Source organism: Rhipicephalus microplus, chromosome 5, assembly GCF_043290135.1.
Source record: "Rhipicephalus microplus isolate Deutch F79 chromosome 5, USDA_Rmic, whole genome shotgun sequence".
NCBI classification, from domain to species: domain Eukaryota; kingdom Metazoa; phylum Arthropoda; class Arachnida; order Ixodida; family Ixodidae; genus Rhipicephalus; species Rhipicephalus microplus.
Window position 1 is genome coordinate 118,838,597 of NC_134704.1, and position 12,972 is coordinate 118,851,568.

Below are 12,972 nucleotides of genomic sequence, written 5' to 3' on the forward strand. Positions count from 1 at the left end.
ACGAGGGTAACTCCACAAGTCGACGCCGCTAGAGCCATGCTAACACGTTCAAGACCACCAGCACCGTGCTAAAACAGCTACAAGAGGCGATCGCACAGATGAACTCTAGGCTGAATCGCTTGGAAAGACCAGCGCAACACCCTAAAACAACCAAAGAAGCGTCAGCTTCTGCAGCAGCAGCACTTATGTCTTCTCTGAGACCAGTGATACCGCCACATGAAGCCACTAAACCACCCAAAGCTGCTGCGGATTGTGCCAGTGGGGTCGTAACAATCGCACAACCACATCATGGATAGCTCAACCAAGCTTTTTAAAGTGTGGCAGTGGACTTTAATTCATTTTGCAAGAGAAAAAACGATCTAGCACAACTCATTAGATCATGCAAGAAAAGGCCACATGTTATTCTCCAGCAAAAAAAAGCGGATTCACTTAATCCGCATGAAACCTATACTTTCCCGGGGTACCGGGTAACCAGACCAACCCTGTGCCCCGACTTCAAACGTGCAGGGGGTATAGCTACCCTTTTCCGCAAAGACATCAGCTTTGTAGAGAAGACCACCTTCGCATACAAGCAAGGCGTTGAATCACAGCTGGTAGAAATCATCTTTGGTCGTGCTAGCAAAGCCAACATTTTCATTTTAAACGTCTACAGTCCACTGAGGGACAGACTTCGAAACTTCAACAGCCTCTTGCTGGTGGCTACACAACAGGCCAAAAATAAGCCTCTCATGATTGCAGGAGACTTGAACGCGCATAATAAATCATGGGGTTACTCCAAAAACGATGCCAAAGGAACCAAACTTGCTGCGTGTGCGGATACGCTTGGTCTAAAACTCATCACGGATTCTCGATTTCCGACACGCAAGGGCAATTCTCTCCAACGTGATGTCACTCACGACTTAACCTTCCTGCGCAATGGAGAAGGGTCGTGGGACAACATACAGGAGGGCCTGGGTAGTGACCGCTACATCACGGAAATCATCGTACACATTACTCAACCCCCGCTAAAAATATACATACGTTGATTGGGATATGTTTCGCCAGTTCAGAAACAATGAAGACAGGCCCCGAGAGACATTCGACCACCTTGTGAGTAATCTGAAAGACGAGGTTAACAAAGCAACCAAAAAAATCTCCATGGAATTGGAGGTACCTGCAATGGACTCTAGGCTAGCACATCTCCTGGAGGCCGAAAACGGACTTCGTGAAAGATGGAAGAAACAAAAGCTAAACCGGCGGCTCAGAGCCAAGATATCCCAACCAAACAGAACATAGAACAACATGCCGAGAAACTCGGTGCACAGCAATGGGATGAGGTCTGCAACAGAGCAGATAGCAAAATGCGCAAAGGAAGCAAATGAGCCCTACTTAAGCATCTGTTTACTGACAGCACCAAATCATCCAAAAGCAGCACCCGGTCTAAAATTGAGAGACTCGTCTACATGAACACCTCGCAAGGCTGCGATCTATAAACCTTTGCTGGCAAATTGGCGGACATATACTTACCACTTGAAGGGACATCTAAACCATGGGACAACATCTGAATATCAGAGAACCCCACAGTCAGCTTTGGATAGACCTTTTGAAGTTGCGGAGATCGTTCATGTCTTGCGGGACTTCAACGGACGGCCGGCGCCCGACCCAGGCAGAATCTCAAACAAGTTCTCAGAAACCTGGACAACGCAGCGATAGAAGAAAAGATCAATCAAGTATGGTCCAATGGCAATGTCTCAGAGGGGTGGAGAATGGATAAGGTTGTACTCATGCCCAAACCAGTAAAGCCCCAGGGACCAGAAAACTTGCCCCCCATATCGCTTACATCATGCCTTGGGAAATAGGCGGAACATGTCATTCATAATTGAATTAGTGGACACATTGAGGATGAAGGTCTCTTTCGCCACAATAAGTGGGCTTCCGGAAATCCCTGTCTACACAAGACGCTATGCTTCTTATCAAGAGGACCATACTCGATAACACGTCTCTAGACATTAAAGGGATATTGGCAGTCGATATGAGGAAGGCCTTTGACACACTGCAGCATGAGCACATTTTTAATGAAGTTTCCAAGTTAAGCCTCGGTGAAAAATTTTACAACTTCGTCAAGTCTTTCTTGGCTGATCGGAAAGCTACAATCAGCACCTGCTTAATCAAGAGCAAAGAGTACGCACTGGGTAACGTTGGTACACCGCAAGGATTGTTGTTGTCCCCGCTTTTATTCTACATTGCAATGCACAACCTGTCTCAGCGGCTCGCCGACGTTCCGGGCATTGGCCATGCAATATACGCGGGCGACATCACCATATGGTCGGCGGAGGGCCCTCTTAGAAAGCTAGAGGGCAATCTACAACGAGCACTCGATGTCATGGAGGATTTTCTGACGAGCTCAGGGATGAAGCTATCTCCTGATAAGTCAGAACTCCTCCTGCGCAAGCATTTTCCGAGGTGGGGGCCAGAGATTTACGGGCAGCCAATCAGTCTGCGATTGAAAAGTGGAAAACTAATTCACACCTGTGAATCAGTTAATGTTCTAGACATGACCTATGGAAAGTACAGCAACAATAACACCGAGGCACTCAGACATCTCTAGAAGAGCGCTCATAGCTTCAGTAGGGTCATCTTCCGAGTTGCCTACAAGAGAGAGGGGCTGAGGGGGGATAATCTTATGAAAGCCTTCCATGCGTTCCTCCTCAGCCACATTATTTACGCTGCGCCTTTCCTCAAACTGACAAAGAAGGAACTTAATAAGATTGACGCCCTTATCAGGACGGCGCTAAATAGGGTCCTAAATCTTCCGAAAAGCACAAACACGGAGCGGCTCTTAAAGCTCGGACTGCATAACACATCAACGGAGCGCTTTGAAGCTCAACGAACAGCGCAGCTACGCTGATTGTCACTTACCAAGGCAGGCACCAGGATCCTCTCAGAAGCCGGGCTACAACCACTTTTTATGCCACCAGAAGAACAGAGTATATCTGCTGATATAAGAGCGGCCATATGTGTCGTCTCGCTCCCAAGGAACATTCATCCGTTGCACAGCGTATGACGCCGATGAGCAAGAGCCGATGCCACCATGAGAAAGATCGGGCGCTCAATCTAAGCTGCCCTCTTTGTCGATGCAGCCCAGTACTGGAAGAAGGATGCGTATTTCGTCACGGTTGTTAATAAGAAAGGATGCCTAGTAAACGCTGCCACGGTGATCACCAGATTTACTCACGAAGCCGCTGAACTCGCAGTCGCGGTTGCTCTTCACAAACGAAGAAGGGATGTCATCATCTTTTCGGGTCAAAAACAGCCATCCGGTCAATCTCATCCGGCTTCGTTTCTACTACGGCTGCTCACATCACGAATAAGGTACCTACTCAGGAAAATAAGTGGAAGTTCCCCTGACTCATATGGCACGGTTCCCGGCCCATATGGGTAATCTCTCGTTTTGCCCGACTGCCAATCCGAACAAGAGGGCTCACCAGCTAGCGCGCCAACTAGCTACCCTTGGCGTTGAGCGGTCCTCTGAGAGGGGGAGCAAACGAGAATGTATGAATTTTAAGGATCCATTGATTACATTTTACGAGATCTCTACAGCTACCTATTGCAATTTCCAACAGCCGATTAACGGCTCTGGGGGTACACAACACCTTTGCAGAGATGCGCGAAGCTCATCGCGTTAAACCAACTCAATCGACTGTCGCAGACGCCTTTAGGGCGCCGTCTACTACACAGACTTGGTCTTAACCCGATATCTGACCAAGACCCTCTGCAGCCGGTACCAGAGCTCTGGCGTGAAAAGCTATGGGTGCAATTTCTACCATGTAATATGAACCCCGACCTGTATCCTGGCCGTAGACTAGCACGCGCCGCGGTTCTTCATACGCGACACTCCGATCGTCCTGGTGTTTTCTACGTGAACGTCTCGGGTCCCTCCTCCTCGGGTCAATTCACGGCGACCGTGATTACAAAGGGCAAACACGTCGATGGCCTCTCCTTTCCAGCAGACACAGTAACGCACGCTGAAGAGGCTGCCATAGTTTGGCAGCCTCTCACCCTGCCTCACGCACCATCCTGACGGACTCGCGCTTGGCCTGTTCTCAGTACCTTCAGGGTTCCATTGCCCCGCTGGCGGCTAGCCTACTACAGGCAGCCTCTTGGTGCTTTAACGCTCATCCCATTCGTATAGTCTGGACACCAGGCCACTCGGGCCTGCCTAGCAACGATGCGGCAGAAGCCGCTGCCCGAGCTTCTCCTGTCCGGGCCGTTGCCCCTCCATGTCCCGAGACGGAATCTGGCAACACTAACCTGACGCGTTTTCGCGAAATTTAGGCTTATTACCGGGCTTCGCGCCACCTCTAGCCGGACCCCGCACGCGGTTCGGAGAAAGCGGATGAACGACTGCTACGCCGCCTGATGACGAACAACTTTATCAGTCCGGCGGTCGCCAGGCACTTTTTGCCGGAAATCAATGGCACCTGCTCGACCTGTCATGTCCTCGCCGACACGTATCACGTCGTAGCATCGTGCCCAGTTAATCCCGTCCCTTTCTCATCCCCTTTTTCTATCCAAACTAGAGAGGCTTGGGAGGAGCATCTGCTCGGCTGCTCTACCTTGGCTGCGAAACACTCCTTGGTGGAGCACGCACGGGCAGCTTCCAGCTCCACTGGCAGCCCGAAATAGGGTCTGGTCCCTCTAGCACGCCGATGGGCCACGTCGGCACTCTCAAGTAGAATTTTTCTGAAATAAAAGTATTTTACCGCGACCATGTACAAGTTGTGGCATATGGAATCTTTTTCTGTAGCTTTTGCACCAATTCATTCCTCTATAGATGTGGCCGTGTTTATTAGTGCTCACCGTACTTAGTGGCTATGCTCTCATATGTAGAAAACGGTATAATTAGTATCGTGGTGCGGTAACGCAAAGGTTGCAGGGCTTATGTGGCTGAGCTTATGATGACAAAAGATCAATTGTTTTTGCTGTGAAGAAGAAAACGCATCGTTCGCAAGAAACATCGCCTCCGCTTGGGTACTGGGTCCTGGGCTTCGCTCGCTCGGCTCATGCTGATCATCGCCGGCATCTGCTTGACCGTTGCTCTTTCCCGATCGTGTTTCATCGTAGGACCACTGTCGCAACAGTCGCCAATAAACACTTTATCAATTGGTGGAGGGTGCTGACATTCCCCGTCGCCTGAACCTGGGTCCTGTCATTCGCAGTCGCCTAAACCTGGATCTGCGTAACCGAACGCTACCTCCCATCAGGGCTACCAACAACGCGCAACCTGGCTCTTCCACTCCATCCCCAAGCAACCTCGGCGTTCTTCGTTTGCGAGAGCCCAAGGTCTTTAGCGGAGCTGATGAGACAGACGTGGAAGACTGGTTCGCTAACTACGAACTGGTGAGCGCAAGCAACAAGTGGGATGACGCGGACAAATTGACTAACGTCATCTTCTACCTCACTGACGTGGGCGAAATGTGGTATAACAACCGCGAAAACGACATTACGACGTGGTCCATATTTAAAACGTTGTTTGCTGACGTTTTCGGCCGACCCACTGTCCGCAAGTCCAGAGCCGAACAACGCTTGCGGACTCGCGCACAAAAGCCAACGGAATCTTTCACCAGCTAGATCGAAGACATTATTGATCTTTGCAACCGTGTGAACACCACTATGCCCGAGTCGGAGAAGATTCAACACATCCTCAAAGGGATAATGGACGGTGCATATCAGCGGCTCCTGGCCCGTAATCCTGCCACCGTTGCGGAAATTGTTACTCTGTGTGAAAGTTTCGACGAGTTGAGCAAGGAGTGGGCCCTGACTCGGCCATTTTCCTCACACGCCGACTCGCTCTCCAGTCTCACTTCTGTTCCCGACCACTCACCAACCCTGCAAGAAATTAAAGACTTCATGCATAAAGAAGTAGCTCGGCGACTGTCGTTGATTCCCTTCAATCAGCAGCCGCGGTCCTCTCGTCTGCCCTCACCACTCCGCGACGTTATTGCCGAAGAGGTAGCTCAGGCTGTTCCCATCGCTGCCCACCAGCAGCCTGTGGCCCTGCCTGTTGCCCACGCGCTGGCTATGCAGCCCGTGGCCGCGCCTCTTACGTATGCCCAGGTGGTACGCAGCAGACCCCGCCAGCAGCCTTTGCCATCCATGTCTTCAATTGCTCCCCACTCCGCCCGTTTTCGACACCTTGGGTCGCACCACGAGTCAGCAATTTCGGGCGCACTCCTGACAATCGACCGATCTGCTACGCCTGCGGTACTCCAGGACACGTGGCACGATATTGTCGCCGTCGCTTCCAACCACTCCACGACGCTACTCGGCCGTTACCGTATGACCCACAGCCCATGCACATACCTGCTCTCTATCCCTCACTGCAGTATGGATACACTAACCTTCCTGAGTCTCGGTCACCCAAGCCCTCACCTCAGACTCACTCTCCCCGCTCCCCATGTCCTCCAGGCGATCACTGTCCCCAATGCGTCCTAGACCCGCTTCCTCCAACCGGTAAAACTGAACGCCGCAGTTCCAGAGGCAAAAACTGTGCCATCGTCGAAATTCTCAAGTCCTTGCACTTCACCAGCTAACCACGTCGGCATATTTGTCGATGGTGTTTCTACTTTTGCCCTCGTCGACACAGGTGCTGCCGTTTCTGTTATAGCCGCCCAGCTCTGCCGCTCCCTACGCAAAGTGACCACGCCGCTCTCTGGACTATCGCTTCGTACAGCTAGCGCACAACCAGTTCGACCTCTCGGCACCTGTACGGCCCACATATTCATCCAAGGCTCTATGTACGTGTTCGAGTTCATCGTCCTTTCGGCGTGCTTGCATGACGTTATCCTCGCGTGGGACTTTCTGTCAAATCATCATGCCATCATCGACTGCGCACGCGCTGAAGTTCAATTTTCGCACCTGTGTGACGAACCTTTGCACGAAACCCTTGAGCGGTCGCCAAAACTTGTCGTGCATGAGGACACTAAAATTCCGCCAGCCTCTCTTGCCGTTGTCCTGGTTTGCTGCGATGAATTTAACGATTATACGGTAATGTTTACACCTTCCGACATTTTCAAGAGCCGCAGAGCCGTTTCTTTGCCTTTCGCTACACTTGACGTCACTGCTGGCCGAAGCAATATTTTCGTCCACAACCCCCTTTCTGCACCGCTTACGCTACTTGCCAGCGAATGTCTCGGTCGAGTGGATTACCTTGTTTTTTCTTTATTCCTTAACATGCCAGACGAATCGTGCAGTAGCGCCTCTACCGAACTTCATGCCCTTTCCCCTCTGGAATGCTCGTCGAGTGACACCTTCTCGAGTTCCATCGCTAACACCTTAACTGCTCAAGAACGCGCCGAGCTTCTTAATCTCCTCTAGCACTTCGCGAATTCATTCAACGTTTCTCAGCCGCAATTGGGTCGTACTTCGGCAGTGCACCACCACTACATTGACCCTGGTTCGCACAAGCCATTGCGTCAAAGACCGTAGCGTGTCTCTGCTGCAGAACGTCACGTCATCAACGACCAGGTCGAAAAAATGCTACGTCGTCGCGTTATTCAACCATCGCACAGTCCTTGGGCATTTTCTGTCGTACTAGTTCGAAAGAAAGATGGATCAATTCGATTTTGCGTCGACTACCGGCGATTAAACAAGGTGACGCGGAAAGACGTATATCCATTACCGCCCATTGACGACGCCCTTGACAGCCTCCAAGGAGCCGAATTCTTCTCCTCCTTAGACTTACGATCTGGATACTGGCAGGTCCCTATGGCCGAAGCTGATCGCCAGAAAACTGCGTTCATAACACCAGATGGCCTGTATGAATTTAATGTAATGCCATTTGGGCTTTGTAATGCCCCTGCCACGTTTGAACGACTCATGGACAACACAGTGCGTGGACTGAGGTGGTCTGTGTGTCTATGCTACCTCGACGACATTGTCGTTTTCTCTCCCAATTTTGCTACACATCTGCTTCGGCTCCAAATGGTTCTGACGTGTTTAACTAATGCTGGGCTCCAACTGAACCTCAAAAAGTGCCGCTTCGCTGCGCGAGAACTGTCCATCTTAGGGCACATTGTGTCGAAGTATGGCGTTCTACTCGAACCTGCAAAACTGCTAGCAGTCGCGGAGTTCCCGAAACCTACTACACTGAAAGAATTACGCAGTTTCATCGGACTATGCTCGTACTTCCGGCGCTTCGTTCGAAATTTTGCGTTGATCATGTCACCACTGACCAACCTCTTACGCGGTGACGCAGACCTTTCATCCTGGTCTCCTGACTGCGACGTCACGTTCGCCACGCTCCGTAGTCTGCTAACATCTCCAATTCTACGGCACTTCGACCCAACAGCTGCAACGGAAGTTCACACAGACGCTAGCGGGGTTGGTCTTGGCGCTGTCATCGCCCAGTGCAAGCCGGGCTACTCCGAATACGTTGTCGCTAATGCGAGTCGCACGCTCACTAAAGCTGAGGCCAATTACAGCGTCACTGAAAAAGAGTGCTTAGCGCTAGTGTGGGCGCTTCGCAAGTTCCGCCCTTATTTGTACGGTCGCCCATTCGACCTGGTAACGGACCACCATTCACTTTGTTGGCTTGCCACATTGAAAGCTCCTTCTGGCCGCCTAGCTTGGTGGGCACTGCAAATCCAGGAGTACGACATTCGCGTGATCTATCGCAGCGGACGCAAGAATTCTGACGCCGACGGCCTGTCCCGTACGCCTTTACCTCCCGACTCGGCCTGCGGAACCACTAGTACCAACTCCGTCGCATCTCTCGACCTCGACTCGTTTACCAGTGAATAACACAAGAACCCATGGATCGCTTCCCTTCTTGACTGTCTCTCTGGATCGTCAACCACTACGCTATCACGATCTCTCCGACGTCAAGCTGCTCATTTCGCCATTCGTGATCGGCTGATACACCGACGCAACTACGCCCCTGAAGGTCATGAGTGGCTCTTGGTTGTCTCCCGCAGCTTGCGATCACAAATATGCACCACCTTTCACGACGATCCCCAATGTGGCCATGCTGGAGTTTTCAAAACTTACGAAAGCATTCGCCGTCACTTCTACTGGCGCGGAATGTATAATTTTGTTCGAAAAATCGTTATGGGCTGCCCTGACTGTCAACGCCGCAAATCACCGCCTTTTCACTCGTCCGGTGCACTTCAACCGCTTCCGTGCCCTGCCAAACCTTTCCATCTAATCGGAATTGATCTCTATGGCCCTCTACCGACAACATCAGATGAAAATCGGTGGATCATAGTCGCTGTGGATTATTTAACACGCTACGCTGAGACCGCCGCCCTTCCAAGTGCCCCTGCGCGGGACGTAGCGTCCTTCGTCCTCCATTGATTTATACTACGTCATGGTGCTTCTTGAGAACTACTAAGTGACCGAGGACGATCCTTCCTATCAGAAGTCGTCACGGCTCTGCTTTCTGAATGGCATGTTGTTCATCGCAAGACCACGGCATACCATCCGCAGACTAACGGGCTCACGAAGAGATTTAATCGCACACTCGGCGATATGCTCGCGATGTATGTGACATCTGATCTTACTAACTGGGATTGCATTCTTCCATTCATCACGTTCGCATACAACACCGCGGCACAGTTCACCACTGGATTTTCAACTTTCTTTCTCCTTTATGGACGCGAACCATCCCACACCATCGACACTCTCCTTCCATACCATCCTGACGCATCCGAATGCCCATCTGTGTCCGAAGCTGCCCGAAAAGCGGAAGAGTGCCGTGAACTAGCACGCACCTTTGCGTCACCAGATTTACTCACGAAGCCGAGGAACTCGCAGTCGCGGTTGCTCTTACCAAACGAAGAAGGAATGTCACCATCTTTTCGGGTCAAAAACAGCCATCCGGTCAATCTCATCCGGCTTCGTCTCTACTACGGCTGCTCACATCACGAATAAGGTACATACTCAGGAAATTAAGTGAAAGTTCTTCTGACTCATATGGCATGGTTCCTGGCCCATATGGGTAATCTCTCGTTTTGCCCGACTGCCAATCCGAACAAGAGGGCTCACCAGCTAGCGCGCCAACTAGCTACTCGTTGCGGTGAGCGGTCCTCTCAGAGGGGGAGCAAACGAGAATGTATGAACTTCAAAGATCCATTGATTACATTTTACGAGATCTCCACAGCTTATAAGCTAGGGCGCAGAGTTTTCCCTCTTCCGCACCCTGAATTGAATAAAGTACAAGCAGCTACACTTAGGTAACTACAGATGCAAAATTACATCACACCAACCACACTGCACAAACTCGACCCAGATTTCTCACCCCACTGCCTGCACTGTCATCACGAGTACTGTAATTTCGAACACATGCGCTGGTTGTGCCCCTTTAACTCGGGGCCACAACTACAAGACCAAACCTTCTGGGAAGATGACACACGCTGCACGGAACTCGACAACCAACTCCTGACCGTCCAGAAGGACCAAGACATTGCCGAGAGACTCCATTTCCCAGCACCATTCTAGGCGGAGCCACATGGCTGAGCTAGAGGGGCCTCCGGTCCCGTCTAGTTTCTGCCGCATTTGGACCAAACTAACGTTCTCACTCACTCACTCACTCACTCACTCACTCACACTATGAGCAGTACCAACTTACACACCTTTGCACAATAAACCTCGCTAAGTCGTTCTCTCGTCACCCACACTTTTTACGGTACCTTCAATCATTGCATGTAACAAGATTCTCCAAGTACTGTTTGCTACGAAAAGCAAACATTTTTCTCATTCTCGCCTTATAAGATGCAGTCTTCACGAAATGACGAAAACAGGTATTCTTTAATCTCATGTCTTTTCTTGAGTCAATGGTAATTTTTTCCTGTTCCAAATGTGTGGCTATCGCTGGGCTTAGCACTGGCGTTATTTCAACACATGCCTGATGGCAGCTAATAAAGGGAGAACGGAGTTTATTTAGGCTGTTACTATATATGTACTGATGCTCTTCTATATCAATTACTTTTGTTGTAACATTGTAGATTTGAAAAAAACAGAAATGCTCAGCAGAGCTCTCTTAAGGCTGTCATATATGTACAGGGGGGCGCTGCGAGTGCTCGATGGTGACGGACGCACTCCACATCGCCTCCGTAAATTTGCCACTATTTCGGCGGACATCCACCCTGGCACCCCTGAAACTTGTGTTTATCATCACCGCCAAGTTCTCCGCTTCGCCTAGACACCACCTTCGTCCAGGTTGGCCCAGTTTTGACAACTTGAGGGACGTCCTTCACTTCCGGCTACAACGCCGCCTCAATAAGGGCTCTCAGCCCGGCGATGGCGGCCGCTAACGTGGTTACGGGCTATGATCCTACCTCAAACCAAGTACTGTCAATGGATATTTCATCCTCCGTAAACACTAAACACTATGCCATCAGAAGACAAATATCTCGACGACATGGTGATACTGTGGCAACGCAAGCAAACGAAATTGAAGTCTGCGTCTCAACAACAACGAGACGCCACAGCTGGCCGCCATTACCCAGCCTTGCAAGGAACACCGGCGCGCCATCCCTCCGGTGGTGTGCCTACCTCTGCTCCGTCCTCGCATCCAGCGAAGCAACGCAAGTGGCGTCCGCGTCAGACTCCTCGCCTCTCTCGCGACGACTACATCGTAGTAGTGAAACCTCGTGTTCCCTGCGAGCTACGAACATTCGTCCTGGGCGATCACGTGGGCGACGCCATCCGCAGCTACCTCGGCGACCTGACTACCTCGAAATTCAAGTGTGGCTGATTTGGGAACAAAACATCTTGGTCTGTAGCACCACCATTTTGCCTATGGCACAGCGACTCCTCGGGTACTTCCAGCTGCAAGTGGGGGATCAGCAGCTGCCCGTTCGAGGCCATGCCAAGGCACCAAGGGATACATGCAACCGCGTCATCAACATAAACCCTGCTGAAAGCCCGGAGAAGATAAAGTCAGAACTGCACTGGCCTCGAGGCACTATCCTCGCGGTCCGCAAACTCGGAGATTCCGCCACGGTGGTGGTGACTTTCGAGGGCACGAAGTTACCCCGTTTCCTCTTCTACCACTGCGTGGCGACGTATATCCGCGCCTACAAGAAAACGGTCCCTGTTTGCACCAAGTGCGGTACCATCGGTCATCGACCACGTCAGTGTTCTCACCCCGCTTCAACCCAGTGTGCCAAATGTGGCACCCCCGCACCTGCAGGTCTCAATGCCCACGATTGCCACCCCAAGTGCCTCCTCTTCCACGGCGCCCATGAGACTGGGACCGGTGGCTGCACGGCAAATTATCGGAAACGCAAGCAGCCCTCAACATCTCCTCGAGGGACCACCTCATATTAGTCACAACAAGACAGCTTCACCAACCTGCATCAGTCGGCTCCACCACTCCACGCCGACACTCAGGCATTCCCACCGCTCGAAGCACCCGCGGCTGTACCTCAGGTGAGCAGTTGGGCAGGAAATGCTGCTTATAATCCTCTCTCACCCCTTCTGTCGATCCTCCTTCTCCCGAACTTGCGGCACTTCAAAAGCGAAATTCTCTTTTAACTAAACAAATCGAACTCTTAAATCAGCGACTCCAACCCCAAATATAGTGTACTGCAAGGCCATCTGGTATTGCCTCCTCTGTCCAGGCGGCTACGCCAGCTACGTCCAAGCTTAGTCCTCGCGCTAAGTCCACACCCATTAAACCACCGGTTCAAGCAGCCATGTGTACTTCAGCACTCGGAACCTGTGCCGCATCTACTCCAGAAACTTTTGAGGCTCCTGGGGCACCTCAGGTTCTCCTGCCATCTAACCAAACTCTCCCCAGCGAGGAGCGCGCCCCGCGCATGGAGGAATGCCTTACGCGCGTCGAAGCTTCGATTAATCACCTTCTCGTCAGCTTCTCTGTCCAACGCATAGTAGTAGAAGTTACCCAGGCTATTCCAGCCTGGGAAATCACCCAGTTTCAACTCAAGGCATCGCGTTCGCGCTCCTGCTTGGTGAGCAGTGAGGGTGCAG

At 51.4% G+C, this 12,972-nt stretch overlaps 1 protein-coding gene across 1 annotated transcript in view; it reads left to right on the top strand.

Moving 5' to 3' along the window:
- LOC119173758 (glutamate receptor ionotropic, kainate 2) overlaps nucleotides 1-12,972 on the top strand; it is an 87,847-nt gene that overhangs the window by 47,433 nt on the left and 27,442 nt on the right. The gene's annotated exons all lie outside the window — the stretch shown is intronic.